The sequence below is a fragment of the Myotis daubentonii genome, chromosome 10, assembly GCF_963259705.1.
Source record: "Myotis daubentonii chromosome 10, mMyoDau2.1, whole genome shotgun sequence".
In the NCBI taxonomy this organism is placed as follows: Eukaryota; Metazoa; Chordata; class Mammalia; order Chiroptera; family Vespertilionidae; genus Myotis; species Myotis daubentonii.
In genome coordinates, this window is record NC_081849.1 from 42,412,152 (window position 1) to 42,430,254 (window position 18,103).

Consider the following 18,103-nt stretch of genomic DNA (forward strand, 5'->3'; position numbering starts at 1 on the left):
GCTGGGAGAGAAAGCTGCACTCGCTCTGACCGAAGCCAGACAGTCCCGCTTCTCCCGTTTGAGTCTGGGTCCCTAAAGACTCGCCCGGATCTGGTGCTCAGAATCTGCGACTCCCTTCCGATTGAAAACGCCAACCGCGCCCTCCTCCGCCAGCCCGCTCCACGCACTCCGCACCTCAGAATTTGACTTCACCCCTGCGCCTCCTCTGAGTGTCCGTGTGCGTTTCTCTTTCCTCCTAGTTGTAGGACTTCCACTCAGCCAGCGTTCCTGTGGTTCTGGGTGATGTCCGTTCCGTGTTTTAGTTTCACTTTTGAAGTAGTTGTTCAAAGCAGCAAACTCCGGCGTTAACCTATGCCGCCATCTTGGTTCTCCCTTATAAAATATGAATATTTTAATGTAGACTCTCAATAGTTCAGAACACAGATTTTGATCGACCCTTAGCCACCCCTACTGCAAGACTGCATAAGAACAGTGCTCCAATATTCTTGGGTTTTGACTTCGCCTGCTAATGAGTCATTCCAAGAACTCTCTCCTAAGGGATACATAACAGACTGTGGGCTCTTATTCAGGCTTTGGGCCTTCTAACATAAATGTCTACAATAGTTCTGCTTTCTCTTGCTTTTGTTTCAGTATAATAAGAACATAAATGAAATGAAATTCATTATTTTGAATTAAAAGTAATCGATATCTACCTATAACTAGCAATGGATATGACCGCCCCCTCATTATACCTCACAACTGTGATATTTTACATAACATCTTACTAAATACTCAAACTCACATTTTCAACCACAGCTTAAAAAAAAGGCCCTTCGAACTAATAAATGTAGAACATGAGTTTCTATGTTTTTATAATCTGAAGGGAAAACAACCTTATACAGGCATCTGCTTCTTTTTTTTAACATCATATAAAGGATGGAACTAAACTGACTTTATCTCCACTTTGCATATGCACCGTTGCACAAGGGAAAACAACAAACAATGAAAATAAAACCAGTGCTAACTCATAGTTCATAATAGTATTTTTATCTATACCCAATAAGAGCTTTTTATATATATACTAGGGGCCCGGTGCACGAAATTCGTGCACTGGGTGTGTGTGGGGGGGAGTGTCCCTCAGCCCAGCCTGTCCCCTCTCACATACTGGGAGCCCTCAGGCGTTGACCCCCATCACCCTCCAATCGCAGGATCGGCCCCTTGCCCAGGCCTGACGCCTCTGGCCTAGGCGTCCGGCCCGGGCAGCAGGGACCCGCAGCTGCAGCGGCCCCACGATCGTGGGCTTTGCTTTAGGCCCAGGCAAGGGACCCCTAGCTCCCAGGACTGCCAGTTTCGACTGTGCCCAGCTCCTATCGCTGGCTCCACCCCTACTTCCTGCTCTCACTGGCCAGGGTGGAAAAGGCGCCTGATTCTCCGATCATGGCTGGGGGGCAGGGCAAAGGCGGCCCCAGGGCTGCCTTTGCCCTGCCCCCCAGCTCTTAGCTCTCCCCTGGGTTTCCGATCACTGTCAGTGGCAGGGGGCTTCTTCCTGCTTTCCCTTTCGCCTCCCTGCATTGTGCCTACATATGCAAATTAACCGCCATCTTGTTGGCAGTTAATTTGCATATAGCCCTGATTAGCCAATGAAAAGGGTAGCTCGTACGCCAATTACCATTTTTCTCTTTTATTAGTGTTGATATATATATATATACACACATACATAGAAATATGTTTTTAATATAAAGTTATGTTCTGGTATATGCTAGCTTTTCATTCAGAAACATATAAATCAGTTGTTCCCTAATTAAAGTATACTTCAAATTGGTATTAGAACTACATGATATCTCATTTTATGGCTGTAAAATAATTATTCATCTACAGGAGTGCATGAATAATTAGTAGCAGCAGCAATACCTGCATTTGTATCTGAATCTGCATAAGTCAAACTGCTATAGGTAATGAGAAAGGAGGTTGAAAAAGGCTCTAGTACCCTCTTTAGATGGGAGGGTGAATTGTGACCGCTTGCAGTGACTGAACTGTATTACAGAGAGTAGCATAATAGGATAGCACCTTAATATTACTCTTGACGGGAAGATAACACAAATAGACCTCATGGTTTTACGTTAGAGAAAGGCACAGCATAATAATCTTAACCCATTACATATCCTATATATTAAAAGGCTAATGTGCAAATTGTCCTCTCGACCAGGAGTTTGACTGGAAGTTCAACCATGCGTTCAACCAGGGGATGGGGCCAACCGGCCAATTGCCCACGGCCCCTCCCCATGGCCGGCCCAGCCCAATTGGCCCCATCAGGGTGGGCCAGCAGGACCCCACCCATGCAGGAGTTCGTGCACCGGGCTTCTAGTACTTGCAAGTATATAAAATGAGTTAGAATTTAATGGAATTCAGGATTTCTTGGTATTGAATTAAGGATCATCTGTCTTTCATGCTAATAAATATTGAGTTGAATAAAGCCAATAAGACAGGTTCTGTAGTCTCCCTTGTCTGAGGTTTCAGTTACCCTCAGTCAACTGCAGCCTGAAAACATTAAATGGAAAACTCCAGATATAAACAATTCGTAAGTTTTAAATTGCACACCATTCTGAGGAATGTGAAGAAATCTCATGATGTCTATACACAGAGTGAATCCTCCCTTTGTCCAGTGTCTCCACACTGCATACTCTTCCCACCCAATATTCACTTAGTCATATTGGTATCAGATCTACTGCCTTGGTATCCAGTGCTTGTGTTCAAGCAACCCTTAATTTACTTAATGGTGCCCCAAAAGTGCAAGAATAATGATGCTGGCAATTCGGATATATCAGAGAACCTGTGAAGTGCTTGTTAAGTATTGTCAGCAGGTCAATAGCAGCCTAATGCTATGTCACATAACCTTCATCATTCACCTCACGGCACCTCCTCAGGTAGGCTTTGTATCATCTCACATCATCACAAGAAGGGTGACTATAGTATAGTAAGTGATTTGAGAGACAAAAAGAGGCCATGATCACATAACAGTTACTACAGTTTATTGTTATAATTGTTCTATTTTATTACTGGTGTTGTTAATCTCTTACTGTGCCTAATTTATAAATTAAACTTTATCATATGCATGTAGGCATAGGAAAACATAATATATCTAGGGTTCAATATTATCTGAGGTTCCAAGAATTCATTGGAGGTCTTGGAATATATCCCTTGCAGATAAGGGGGGACTACCATAGTCCCTAAAAGCTGAGATGCCTATCCTCTATGGCAATATTTTAAAACCCATTATTCATCTTGATAATACAAAAATTTCACTTCCTTTCATCCTCACCACGAGATCCTATTCTTAGCCAAGAAGATTTTGTCCAGCTTCATTTTGAGTAGTTTGTATTATGAAACAATATATTTGTTTCCTATTCCAAATACAAAATTATATATTGGCTATGCTTTTCAAACCACAGAATCTGTGGCATTTCCTTCTTGAGAATTACTGTTTTTGATTTTTCGGTGGAATAAGAGCAAGCTGTGATTGTTATTTATGAATCTTCCTCTTTCCTTTTCTTCTTTTTCCTCGCCTTTTCTCTTCCTCTTCCTGAGCTATGGAGCCCCACAGCCTTCAGGTGGGACAGAGCACAGTAAGCCAGGTATGAGCTTACTGGTGAGGGATGTTAAGAGCCGAAGCAGAATAGGAAGTCATCCGTATGGAGGGGGTGGGCTGGACTGCCGAGGGACATCAGAGCCCACGTAGAAGCCAAGAACATCTCTCTAGAGGTTTCAGAGCCCAAGTAAGTTGGGAGGATGCCAATCTATGGGGTAAATGAGTGTGGGATTTTAAAAACTGAACGGGTGAAGATGGTGTTTATCACAGTGCAGGAGTTGGTGAGCATGGTTCCCATGCAGGAATGGGCAGTTATGGTCGTGAGGATTGGTTAGTATATAGGTGAATCAAATATGTTAATAAATTAAGAATACTAATGAGATCCAGGTTTCCTACTGTCAGAGAAGAAGATTATAATTATAGAAATTGAGAAAACTAGAATGAACCTGTGATGTGATTCAAAGTAGGGTGTGAATTCAACAATTTTTAAAACAATATAGAAATAGATTTAAATGTAATCCTATCTAATAATAGACAAACATGGTAATTAAACATACCTCCGACACACTTCCCATTGGCTAATCAGGGAGATATGCAAATTAACTGCCAACCAAGATGGCAGCTGGCAGCTAGGCAGCTGAAGCAAACAGGAGGCTTGCTTGCTCCAGTGATGGAGGAAGCCAAGGTTCCCCGCCTGCCACCGCTGACCTCTGAGCTGCACTCTAAGAAACAATGTTGCAATTATAGAAGCTAAACAAACCCCAGAAACCTGCTTTCAGCCAGCCGGGCCTCAGAGCTGGAGCTGCAACAGTGTTTCAATTATAGAAGCCAAATAAACCCAGATACCTACTTTCAGCAGCCGAGGTCTCAGAGCTGGAGCCGAGCCTCAGAGCTAAAGCCGGCTCTCAGTTCTAGTGACAGCCATAGAAGGTAAATAAATCCCAGAATAAAAAACAAACAAACAAACAAACAAAAAAACCAGAGAGGTTGGGAGCTTCAGTCACCTGCCAGCCTGAAAACGGCCCTCAGCCCCTCACCCAGACTGGCCAGGCAACCCAGTGGGGACCCCCACCCTGAAAGGGGTGCGACCAGATGCAAACAGCCATCATCCCCTCATCCAGGCTGGCCAGGCACCCAAGCGGGACCTCCACCCTGATCCAGGACACCCTTCAGGGCAAACCAGCCGGCCCCCACCCGTGCACCAGGCCTCTATCCTATTTAGTAAAAGGGTAATATGCCTCCCAGCACCGGGATGAGTGGAGCCGCGAGGCCTCCTGGCACCAGGATCAGCAGAGCAGCGAGGCCTCCTAGCACCAGGATCAGCAGAGCCGCGAGACCTCCTGGCCTGGGATCAGCGGAGCCTACCAGCACCAGGATCAGTGGAGCAGGGAGGCCTCCCAGCACCAGGATCTGCAGAGCAGCGAGGCCTCCTAGCACCGGGATCAGCTGAGCAGCGAGGCCTCCTGGCCCCTGGAGCAGCGTGACAGGGGGCAGCGCCCAAACCCCCTGATCGTCCTGCGGCTCTGTGTGTGACAGGGGGTGGGGCCACAACCTCCCTATCTGCCCTGCTCTGTTCGTGACAGGGGAAGGCACCCCAAACCCCTGATCGGCCCTGTTCTGTGCCCGATAGGGGGGAGCTCCCCAACCCCCTGATTGGCCCTGCTCTGTGTGTGACAGGGTACGGAGCCCCAATCCCCCTGATGGGCCCTGCTCTGTATGTGACAGGGGAAGGAAGGCGCCACAACCCCCTGATCCGCCCTGCTCTGTGCATGACAGGGTTGGCGCCCCAACCCCCCAATCGGCCCTACCCTGAGCATGACTAGGGGTGGCATTGCAAACTCCTGATCCGCCCTGCTCTGTGCATGACAGGGGGCGGCGCCCCAACTCCCCAATCGGCCCTGCTCTGAGCCCTACCAGGGGCTGCGGGGCAGACACCTAGGGATTGGGCCTGCCCTCTGCCACCTGGGAGTAGGCCTAAGCCAGCAGGTTGTTATCTCCTGAGGGGTCCCAGACTGTGAGAGGGCACAAGTGGGGCTGAGGGACACCCCCCCTGCCAGTGCACAAATTTTTGTGCACCGGGCCTCTAGTATATATATAAATACCAATGTAATTATAGATATAGAAATGAATATGAATGCAAATATGTAAATATCTATGTAATTAATATGTATGCACCTATGTTTATTTTGGAGAAGTGAACTAGCCTCTATCTTTTATGTTACTGAAAACTAAAGTCTAACAAGGACTATTTTAGAATTCTCATTCCCTTGATCAGGATAATTCTCATGGCTCCTTTAATGCTAGTCCAAGCATCACCTTCTCTGGGAGTCTTCTTTGACATTCTCCTGACTGAGTCAGCAGCCTATTTCAGGCTCCCTGGGCCTGCCTCTATCAGAGCATTTATAACCCTGCTTACACCATCCATTTGCTTCTCTGATTTCACACCACAGTGTTCCTCTCTCACTGATTTTCTCACATGTGCTAACATAGAATGGATGCTCATTAGAGATAACACAACACATATTTGAAGGCGCATGAAACAAAGAGTAGAGTGCACTGCTGGAGAAAGCACCCAAGCTTTGATACTCATGAAATCTTGTTTCATATCTTTATGCTATAACTTCCTGGTTTTGAGACTTTGGATGCAGTTACTAACTTTCCTGCGCCTGAGTTTCTTCATCTGTACATTTGCAGTGGTAACACTTCTCCAGTCTTACAGTGTGTAATTTTTATTTTGGGGGTGGAAAAAGAGTAAGAATATAATGAATAGATACATGAATTTTATTTCAAAAATGGTAAATGTTATGTGAGTAATGATTCCTGTTCCAAACACATGCTGGGATATAATTTGCTTAGGAATAGAAATGCAATGAAATGTGTATGTGACTATGGAAATATATATATATATATATATATATATATATATATATATATATATATATATATATATATATATATATATATTAGTGGCCCGGTGCACAAATTCGTGCACAGGGGAGGGTGTATTCCTCAGCCTGGCTTGCATCCTCTCCAATTTGGGACCCCTCGAAAAATGTCCTGCCAGTTTACAGGGATCAGGCCTAAATCAGCAGTCGGACATCCCTCTCGTAATCCAGGACTATTGGCTCCTAACTGCTCACCTGCCTGCCTGCCTGCCTGCCTGATTGCCTCTAACCACTCCGCCTGCTGGACTGCTCGCCCCTACTTTCCTTCCCCACTGGCCTGCTCATCCCCAACCATCACCCTGCTGGCCTACTCACTCCAAACTGCCCCCCTGCTATCCTGATCACCTCCAACTGACCCCCACTAATGGCACTAATGGCCTGCTTGCCCCCAACTGCCACCCCTGCTGGTCTGCTTACCCCCAATGGCCCCACCCCCCACCAGCCTAATCACCCACAACTGCCCTCCCCTCTTGACCTCTAACTGCCTCTACCTCCACCATGCCCTGCCACCATGGCTTTGTCCAGAAGAACATCTGGAAGGTCTCCTGGAAGGTCTTCCAGTCTAATTAGCATATTACTCTTTTATTAGTATAGATACATTTGCCTGTAAATATGATTATGATTACAGGTATGAGTAGGACCAGGTAAAATTTTATAGAATGGGCCTTTTATTACAGATGGTTTGCCATGTATGCATTTTTTTTCTAAAGAAGTAAAAATTACTTTAAAAAATGTTTCAGGAAGACTTTGAGAAATTTACAGTATCTGCTTTTCTTCCAAGAAATTTGTCACTTTTATGCCAGAGTGAGAATTATTTGTATGCTTTGTATGTCAGCACTGGGCCACTGTGAGTGGGGGGCACTTAGCTTGACTTGAGAGTAATTATTTTGCTCACTGGCTGGGAGGGAGGGTGTGTGGCAGAGGAGATAAATACTCAGTTCTGGATTATTCATAGATTGCTGACTTTCTGGATTGATTGTGCAAGCCCTCCTTTTATTGATGTTCACCTTCTGTTGACAGACATCTACCCTGGGAGAGAAATGAGATGAAACTCTCTCTTTCTTGTCATTGTAAAAAGCATTTGAATTCCTAAGGTGTGATAAGGCCACCCAGCCATCCACAGTCAAGGTACACATTTTCATGGAGGATGTTCCCACTCTTAAATAAATTAAAACAATTTTTTTCTTTTAATTTAAACTTTCTTCTATAACTGTTTTCTTGTTACTTAAAAGCTAGTTGGTTTTTTTTTTTTTTGAAACTGCTTCCAAAGCTTTTCAAGCTATATATGTCCTTGGAATTAATTTATAAATAAGAATTAAGCCCGGCGGGTGTGACTCAGTGTTTTAGCATTGACCTATGAACCTGAAGTCACAGTTTGATTCCAGGTCAGGCCACATGCCCAGGTTGTGGGCTTGATACCCAATACAGGGGCGTGTAGGAGGCAGCCAATCAATGATTCTCTTTCATCATTGATGTTTCTATCTCTCTCCCTCTCCCTTCCTCTCTGAATCAGTAAGAATATATTTTAAAGAGAGAGAGAAGAGTATATATGTTTGTACATAAGAAAACATGTATTTGATGATCTTAGAAAGTCTTATTTTCTTTCATTAAAACTTGTGCAGTATAGGGAACTCCATAGGTTCTCTTAATTTGAAAAAAGTTAGAGGGAAAGGTACTAATTCAGAGTTCCTTGGGAAAATGTGTCACTTATATATTTTTTATGTTTATTTTTTTAAAATAAAAAACTGAAATATTTTCTATTCAGAAAATATATTTGGATCTAAATATCTTCTATAATTTTAAACCTAAAATATCAATTTAAATATTTTAAAAATGGTTTGGATGTTTGCTTTTTAAATAAGTTAGGTTACTGGAGTTCTACATGTTACTGGATCACCTGGGGTAATTTTCTGATTGGAAAATTAAGAATTATAGTCAGAGGGGAGGACATGAGAATTTTTAAAGAGCATATTCAATTTACTTTAGAAGCTGAACCTCTCTTATCATGTGACTTGTTTTGTATATTTGTTAAACTATATTATCACATAAGCATTGGTGCTATTGGGACAAACAGTGACAGCTGATTCGGGTCATCTGAATGTCCACTGTCTGTTTTAATTTGTATGTTCGTTTTGACTCTGTCATATGCTCAATCTTCAGTGGAAGTCATGAGAACATATTATTTTTGCCTGCTCCCTACTTTACGTTGGAAATATTCTTTTTTACCCAGACGGACCTTAACTTTGATGTAAGGGATTGTTTCCATTGCCAAATTTTTTCTTCCTTCCCAAGTAAGGGAGCTGTGAACTCTTCAGTGATGCCTTCCCCTGGATATTTGCAGATGTGGTTGGGAAAAGTCATTTCATCCCCGACCTTTGCATGTCAGGTGCTGGGGTGCCCGGGCTCCAGCTTGCCCCCATCGCTGCGGGGATCACGCAGAGGGCCTGCCTCCAGGCTCCCTTTCGCGGGATGCCTTGGGGATCACACAGGGTTCCTGCTCACCCCGATTGCCACGGGGATTACGCCAGGCTCCCGCAGCCAGCCTGCGCCCAGGCTCCTGCTCGCCCCCATCGCTGCAGGGATCACGCAGCCGGCCTGCACCCGGACTCCCACTCACCCCATTGCTGCAGGGATGACATGGCCTGCGCCCAGGCTCCCGCTAGCCCCATCGCCGCGGGGATCACAAGGCCTGTGCCCGGGCTCCTGCCCGCTGAGGGGATCACGCAGTCGGCCTGCGCCTGGGCTCCTGCTCACCCCAGTCGCTGTGGGGATCATGAGGCCACAGGCCAGCCCGGCTTTCTGATGGCCGCCTTTGCCCGCCCCCATCTCTTGCCTGCCGCCTGGGTTTAAGATCACCATTTTTCCATTCTTCCCCTTTCGCCTCCCATCATTGCAGGATATGCAAATTAGCCGCCATCTTTGTTGGTGGTTAATTGCCATCTTGGCTGGCAGTTAATTTGCATATAGCCCTGATTAGCCAATGGGAAGGGTAGCGGTCGTATGCTAATTACCATGTTTTTCTTTTATTAGATAGGACATATATATACATAAATATATATATATACATATATATATAAAATTCTTCCTTTATATATGGTTTTATTTAATTTTTTCATGTTTTGAAAATCCATCATTTCTTTGTTTTTATATACACTGTTTTAATTTGGATATGGGGATTTTCTAAAACAACAAATGTTTTCTAAGAAAAAAAAAGAAACATATGTTGTGAATTACATTTCCTGAAACATGGATGTTTTCCACTCTTTATCTCTTCATTATGTGTATATTTACAGTTTGCACTTAAACATCCATTGAATTGGCTATTAACAAGTCATATCTAGCCAGATTGATAGTTTAAAAGTTTCTCTAGATAACTATCAGCAAATTTTATTTAAGTAATTACTCTATCTAGTTGACAGAAAAAAAAAATGTGACATCAATAGGCAGTCTGCTTGGGCTGCATAATAAAATACACAGATTGGGTGGCTTAAACAACAGAAATTTATTTTTTTCACAGTTCTGGAGGCTAGAAGTCTGAGATTAAGATGTCAGAGGGGTTGATTTCTGGTGAAGGCACTCTTGGCTTGTAGACAGCTGCCTTCTCCCTATGTCCACATTATGGCCTTTCCTCTGTGTGTGTGTGGAGACGAGTTGGGGCTGGGGAGGCGGAGCAGCGGGAAGATAGTGAGTGAGCTCTCTGGTGTCTCTTCTTATAAGGACAGTAATCCTATTGGAATAGAGTCTCCCCTTATGACCTCACTTAACTAATTACTTCCTTAGAGGCCCCATCTCCAAGTATAGACTGTTTAAGTCTTCACTATATGAATTTTGGAGGGAGATACAAACATTCAGTTCATAACATCAATATTAATAGGAAATAATTACTCTTCTAGTTGTTTTTTTAAACTATCACTTGGATAAATTTTCAGACAATGGATTAAATAAATCTGATTTGCAGATATCATTAATAAAATCTATCTTTATAATCAACACTGGTCAAAAATTTTATTTCTTTTTTTAAAATATATTTTTATTGATTTGAGAGAGAGAGATGGAGAAAGACACAGAAACATCAATGATAAGAGGGAATCATTGACCTGCTGCCTCTTGCATACCCCTGACTAGGGATTATTGAGTTCGTAACCAGGGCATATGCCCTGACGGGGAATTAAACTGTGACCATTCATAGGACGATGCTCAACTAGTGAGCCACACCACAGGTGAAACGATTTTATTTTTGAAAATTTCCCCTACTACTATAGTTTAATAAGTTATAATTATATATGTGTTCTAAGATTTTTATTTCAGCATTAAAGTTATAAGAAAAAAACTGGAAACAAATTAAAGGTCCATGTCTAAGTGAATGATTACATACATTTTAATCTATCAATTAGTAAAATAGTATGTAGATGTTCACAAGAATTTGAGAGATCTATGAGTACTGATATAGAAATATGGCTAGTCTAGAGTTTTATTACAAACAACATGGATGGGGAGGGTCATGTATATATATGTAGTTGCAGTACTAAAGCTATGCAAGGAAACATGTAAATCTTATGTACATTTTAGAAAGAGACTCTGTGGAGTTAAGCAGGAGACATTTTGCTTTTTAGGTATGTTCTAATTTTAAATTATGTTTACTTGAATATACATTATCTTTTGAATACTTTTTCAAAAGATTTTCTAAAACTAGTAGGATCAGTAAATAGAATGGAGTGGACGCCATGATTACCACAAAGCCTACTGTAGTCTGAGGCTTAGATTTAACACACAGACTTATTGTTACACACATTTAAAAAAATGAATTTACCTTGACTTTGTCTGAAATTTATAACTGTGAAGTTATCATACACATCTTGAAATACATGAGATAAACAAAAGTGCTGCTAAAGACACAGAGAAGCATCAGCAATCAATACATTTATGCTACTTCCAAATTTGTTTCTCACTGTAGTTTTTTCCTTGAATTTTCTTAAGTATGTTCTATTGGCATATTTTAAGCCTTTGGTGTTAGTATACATTTTTAAACAAGCAAAAATTAATTTCATGATTGGACACTGCAAACAAGTTTTAAGAAAGATATTAACTATATTGTTTTGAAAGTTTAACTTACTATATTATACAAACACAATACAAATATAAAACTATACAAGAGGACTGTGAAGCTTTCAAATTGTACTAATTTTGATTTAAAAACAATAAGAAATTTCTTTTTATATTTATGGTTTCTCATTCACAAATTCATCATAAAATTGTCAAAATTATCATTTAGCTCTTCCCATTACATTTCTGTGGTTTTTCTATTAATGCAATATCAATACATTTCTTTACAAGATTAAGTCTGTTTAAAATTCCATGGCTTCCACATTTTATTCACTTTCTCTGCTGTAAACATCCTTTACCAGCTTGAATTTATGACAGTATATTAAACATAAAGCTTTTTTTTTTCTAGAAGTAGGCTCAAAGAGTACAGTTTCAAAAAACCCATTCTATTTTATTTTTTAGGTTCGACAAATTAAAATGGTAACTTCATGTTTCAGGTGAACATTGTAATAACTTAGAAGGTTTTTTAAAAAAACTTCAACCCAGAGACAATTCAGTAGCTATATTTTCTATAAAACTATTTCACATTCTTTTTAAATGATACACTTATTGTATAGTTGGTGACCTCTCTTTCTTCACATATATATACATTAAAATATAAATGATAGTAAATATTCCTTCCATTTCTGTGGCTGTGGAACAAACCCAAATAGTATATTTACAGGTTTTTATGGTACTTGTGGCATCAAAAGGATTTTGAAGTCATAGTTTTCTTTGATGACATGATTACCTAAAGTAAAGGCAGTTTTCCAGTTTCAACACTGAAAGCCTGAGATACTGATTATTTTTTCTGTTCATATCCAAGAAAAATCTTTATACCCTAAGCTGAAAATTGCGTCAAATTAATAAGTACTGTTTAAAGTGAAGGTTAAACGTGGTCTCCTTTTTGGTATAGAAATATAGATGGTAAGGGCAGATGTTTTCAAAGTACATGCCATGTAGCCTTTTATTGAGTTTATATTGTGGAAATTTATGGTACTGGAAAGCTTTATCTAGACATCAGTGGACAATATGGCAAATGAAAAAAACCTTGTGATTCCTTATAAGGAGTGTGCATTAAACATAATGATCTTTGTGCTCTTTCAAATAAAATAAAATCATAAAAAACAATGATTGCAATACTTTTCTACATTTTATATTTTGGAAAATGATATTGAGTTAATTGAGTCTTTTTATCCTTTGTATTTATATCTTTCACTGCAAAGTTCTGCTGGAAAATATTTCTTTAAAATTATAAATGTTTTGTCTATGAAGAATAAGGAGTAGGGCTTAAAATGTTTGAACAAAATAAAAATATCTGGATAAGATTTTTTGAAACTATCTTTGAAACATTTTTATTTATATGACACTTAATTTAAAACCTATGTAATATATACTGTATATGAATATGTGTAATATAAAGTCTACAGATAAAATCTTTGAATTCCTTTAGTGGAAAATAAATATATGAAGTCTCATAAATTATATAAATTAAAGTTCTGATTACCATTTTGTGAAGAAAATTTTAAAAACCCTATTACTTATAAATTCAATTTCTCTCAGATTCTTTGTACAATAAATCAAGTCATTCATTTGCTTGTGATCAACATTATGTTTTTCTAAGACAAATCACATTAAAAACAAAGATTAACATTGACAATAAATATATGAATCAAACAATTTATAAATTAAGATATTGTTCTTGTCTTTCTCATTAAATTTCATAGTAACTAAGTCATAGAGACATAGGCAAACATTTGTTTCTAATATTTTTATTATAATGTATTAAATTGGTCATAGGGATGATATTAGGTTATACTTTTTATAAATTTTCTATGGGACAGCAACACATATTTCACTGGGGCTACTTACTTTTTTATGTGGGTTTGAGCTTTTGATATTATTGTCATGCTGATTGATATTTTGGGATTTTTATTTTTGTTTTTCTTGTCAAACATTTGCTCATGAAAAGTCAGTACTTACCCTGCATAATACAAAGTTGTAGCTAAATAATTTCAACATGTTTGAATTAAAAAAAAAGGAATCATTCATATATTCTTCTACACTGAATATCAGTTTTCTGAAAGAAAAATTTTCCATTTTTTGATCAGGTATTTGTCATAAAATAGGCAGTATGGCCTGGCCAGTGTGGCTAAGTGGCTGAGCTTTCACCCATGAACCAGGAGGTCACAGTTCAATTCCCGGTCAGGGTACATGCCCAGGTTGCGAGCTCGATCCCCAGTAGGAAACATGCAGGAGGCAACCAATCAATGACTCTCATTATTGATGTTTCTAGCTCTCTCTTCCACTCCTTTCCTCTCTCTGAAATAAAAAAAAAAAAAAGCAGTATGTTTTTTTTTAAAAAAATGGGTCAAACCAGAGATCTATCATCTATCTATCTGTGTATCTATCTATCTATCTATCTATCTATCTATCTATCTATCTATCTATCTATCTATCATCTATCTACCTATCTATCATCTATCTATCTATCTATCTATCTATCTATCTATCTATCTATCATCTACCATGTATTTGCTTCTATATTGATGGAGAGACATGTATGACTTGATAAAAATCTTCTGGTACAAAATGGTCTATTATTTAGTTCCAGTGTAAGATCTGGACATCTCATCAGATAACCTGAGCTGATGCCTTCCAGGCTGTAGAGTTGAATTTTTTTTTTCTCTCTTTATGCAGTCTCTTGATTCTGTTCTTTCTTTGATCACCCACTCATTTTGGAAAGTTGTTTTTCAAAGGGCTGTAGTGATCCTTAATTCTTCTGATTTTTCATTTTACTTCCTCTATTTTTCTTCTTATTTTTTGCTGACTGAAACACTGCCATTTTTATGATTTCTTTCCTCTTTTTTTTTTTTAAATGAAATTGGAGATGGAAGAATTATAAGAAGGGTGAAAAGAAAGTCATATGTCTACTTTTAACTCATTGTTCTAGGGCTAGGCTAAGAGGCAAACAACAAACTTACCCTAGTCAGAGTCTTGTGACCTGTTTGTTTACCATGTTGATAATTCTAGAGGACAACGGTGTTATCCAGTTTATACAAAGCCTCACTTAGTACAGCTTATTGGCCACAATGTACTCTGTAAGGTTTCCATAAAGTAAAAAAAAAAGGAAGCCCTATATTTGTTCCAATGTTTTTTTGACTTAAGTTTGCTTCTGAAATAAAATAAAAATTCAACTTTTCTTTGAAAACTGTATTTCTTATTTCCACTGTATTTTTTCTTATACAAATATTATTCACCTATAAGAGGATATGTGCAGTTATAAAATAGAGCTTTTCCATGTTTAATATAAAAAATATGTCACTATATTTCATAAATCTTGAAATTACAAAAAATTTTAAACATTCAGAAGATATTTTGCCATTTAACTTTCAGAATATGCGAAATACTTTTCAAATATATTTAAATGCTGTATTATTAAATAAGTGTCTTGATTCATTGCTAGTTTTCATAATGCTCTCCACATAACAATATTTTGTTTCAATAAAATTCATATAAAATATTTTTCATACTCAACAAGAATATTCATTGGGAGTAGGATCTCCTCCATGGGATCATATCCACAAAATGGTCATTATTTTTACTACAATTATTTTTAATAAAAGTTTTATGGCTAAACTTTAAATATACTTATTCTGTTTCGCAGTGTGTTTAATTTTAATATGAGTATACCTTTGATTGTCTTTAATGAAAAAATCAAAATAAAATGAGTAGAATTTTATAGTCCCATTTTATTTTGCTAGCATTTCAAATGGAAACTGGATATGATTAAATATACTCTCCCAATAAAAATTTTTTTAGATATTTAGAACTTTCCCCTCTACTGAATTAACATGTCTGATCCAGCTTATTTCTAAATCCCTATTCCTCTTGATCATTTTTTTTCCCCCAACTACCTACTTTGCCAGTTTACTACTTACTTTCTACCCCATACTTTGGGATCTGGTTTTAAATGTAAGCAAGCTCCAGTATACGTCTCCTTTAAAAAATAATAGTCTTGTTACTGCTTTAAATAAGGCCTAATGGAAACACTGACATCTTCTGTTTCTATAGTTCATTTATTGACATTAAATCAGTATATCTCGCTCTTTCCACCACCACTTCCAGATCATTGCACAGCAAAACAGCTTTGACTACCCATCTGTTTCTCTGCATCTTAATCAATGTCCTCCTTTTTACATTCCTCACTCCCTCCATTCTCTGGAATCTGGTTTGTGCCACTATGTGGCTCCTCTGTGTCTCATTTAGCCTCTCTTCCACTAAGTTTTCTAGAGCTCTTACAAAATCACATGCCTCTATTACAATCACCTTTTACAACAATGGAATTTATTGAACCTTAAGAATTTCTTATTTTCTTCACACTTTACCAAAATCAAAACCTTGAGCATTTCTGTACTGTTAATTTTGGGCTGTCCTGGCTGCTCTTTGGGTACACTGCATATGAAAGGAAACAATCCTCCGAAAGTCTTCAATGTTGATAATTAAAGAATTATCAAAAGTGTTTCAGATCATTTTTATCTTCACAATTATACCCTACCCTTGCTAAAGCAGTCCACACATCTCATTTTATGCACTGTAGAAATTTAAGTCACCCAATGATTTAATAGCTCTCTTCTTCACCTCAATACCCATTTTTTTTAGCTTTTCCTATTAAGATTAAAAGCTTATTAATGTGCTGAGGCCCCCCTTGCTCATTTAATTTGAATTTAACTCATTAATGATTACACTTCTTTCATGATCTTCAAATCTCTTCTCTTCCTTGGCTGTTTGCTCACCACATTTCATGTATGCTTAATTGGCCCCTACATCAAAATGCTTTCCCTCAAAACTTCTACTTCCTCACGTAGTCAATAACTTCTCTCCTTCCTCTCAATGTCAAAGGGCACAAAGGAGTAATCTCTATTGCCTCTTGAATGTTCTTCTTCCCACTTAGCTTTCCTTTCATCTCCTGTTGCCCATTGCAACAAACTCAACAAGAATACCAGCTTCCCTCTAATAGTGTGCTTTGGTCCCAGCCCTCAAACACATTGAGCTCAGTTCCTGTGATATTTTACACCTTCTCTTCTTTTAGGAGTATTTCTTCTTTGATATATTGATTGTTGTTCTTATAAATCTTTTCTAGTTCACTCACTCTGCCTTTTTGCATTAGTGTCTTCATAGGTGTCTTTCCTTTCTCTGCCCTAAATGTAGACACTCTTAAGCTTCTATCCTTGGCTTTATCTTCTTTTTTCCCCCACCCCATTTACTATGTTAAAGTATATATCCCATTGTCTGTATCTAACACCTTTGTGTTGTTTTGTTCCAAATGCATTCCCAGGCCAATGACTCTTCTAAATTCTAGAAACCTATTTCCAAACAGCTGAGAATCAACCTCTGCAATTCCAAACAAATCATTAATTTCTCTATTTTTTAAAATAATGTAAGTTAAATATTTGAGTTAAAATAGCTAAATTATCATTGAATTATTTTAACCTTCACATTAAAACCAGCAATAAAGTGCTTTAGTATCAATTTTTAGTGAGTTTTTTATATAGCACGATAAGATGTTGAATTTTCAGTCTTTGCATTTTTTATTTTATTATTTTATTACATACTAGAGGCCTGGTGCACAGATTCGTGTACTGGTGGGTCACTCAGGCTGGCCTGTGGGGATTGGGCTGAAACCAGCTCTCTGACATCCTGTGAAGGGTCCTGGATTGCAAGAGAGCTCAGGTCAGGCCAAGGGACCCCATTGGTGCACGATCGGGCCAGGGAGGGACCATGGGAGGGCTTCAGGGCTTATCTGGCATGTCTCACCCAGTTCTGATTGGCCGGACCCCAGGAGCAAGCTAACCTACCAGTCAAAGCATCTGCCCCCTGGGGTCTGTGCATGTCATAGCGACTGGTCAAACGGTCAAATGAATGGTCAGACACAGCATATTAGGCTTTTATTATATAGGATGATATTTTTTCAAATTATTTAGGGCCTTCATATTGACTGAGTGAAAAGTGGCACTATTATAGGTAGAAAAAAAGAGGAAAAGCAAAGTTTTTTTTTTTCTTAAAAAATTAAGTTTCTGCATATCAAAGGAAGGGTAAAAGAAAGCAGGAAATAGAGTTTATAAAAATAGTCAAATTAGAAAGAAAATGAAGAAGATTCATCCACTCTACTTGATCGCCTCAGAGATCATTGGAGATTACCTGAGTTGGGACAGGAGAGAAAAGTAAAGATGAGAACATGACCTTAATGGAAGAGTGCTAGGGACAAGAGAGGGTTGCAGCCCTAGCTGGGTAGCTCAGCTGGTTAGAGCATCATCCAATATGCCAAGATTGCTGGTTCCATATAGAAACAGGACACAAATAAGAATTAACCCATGAATGCATAATTCAGTGGAACAACAAATCAATATTTCTCTTTCTCTCTCAAATCAATAAATATTTTTTTTAAAAAAAGAGAGAGAGGGGGGTTGCAGTAGGCATTGTGAAGAGTAGGTTGGCATCAGACATTGTC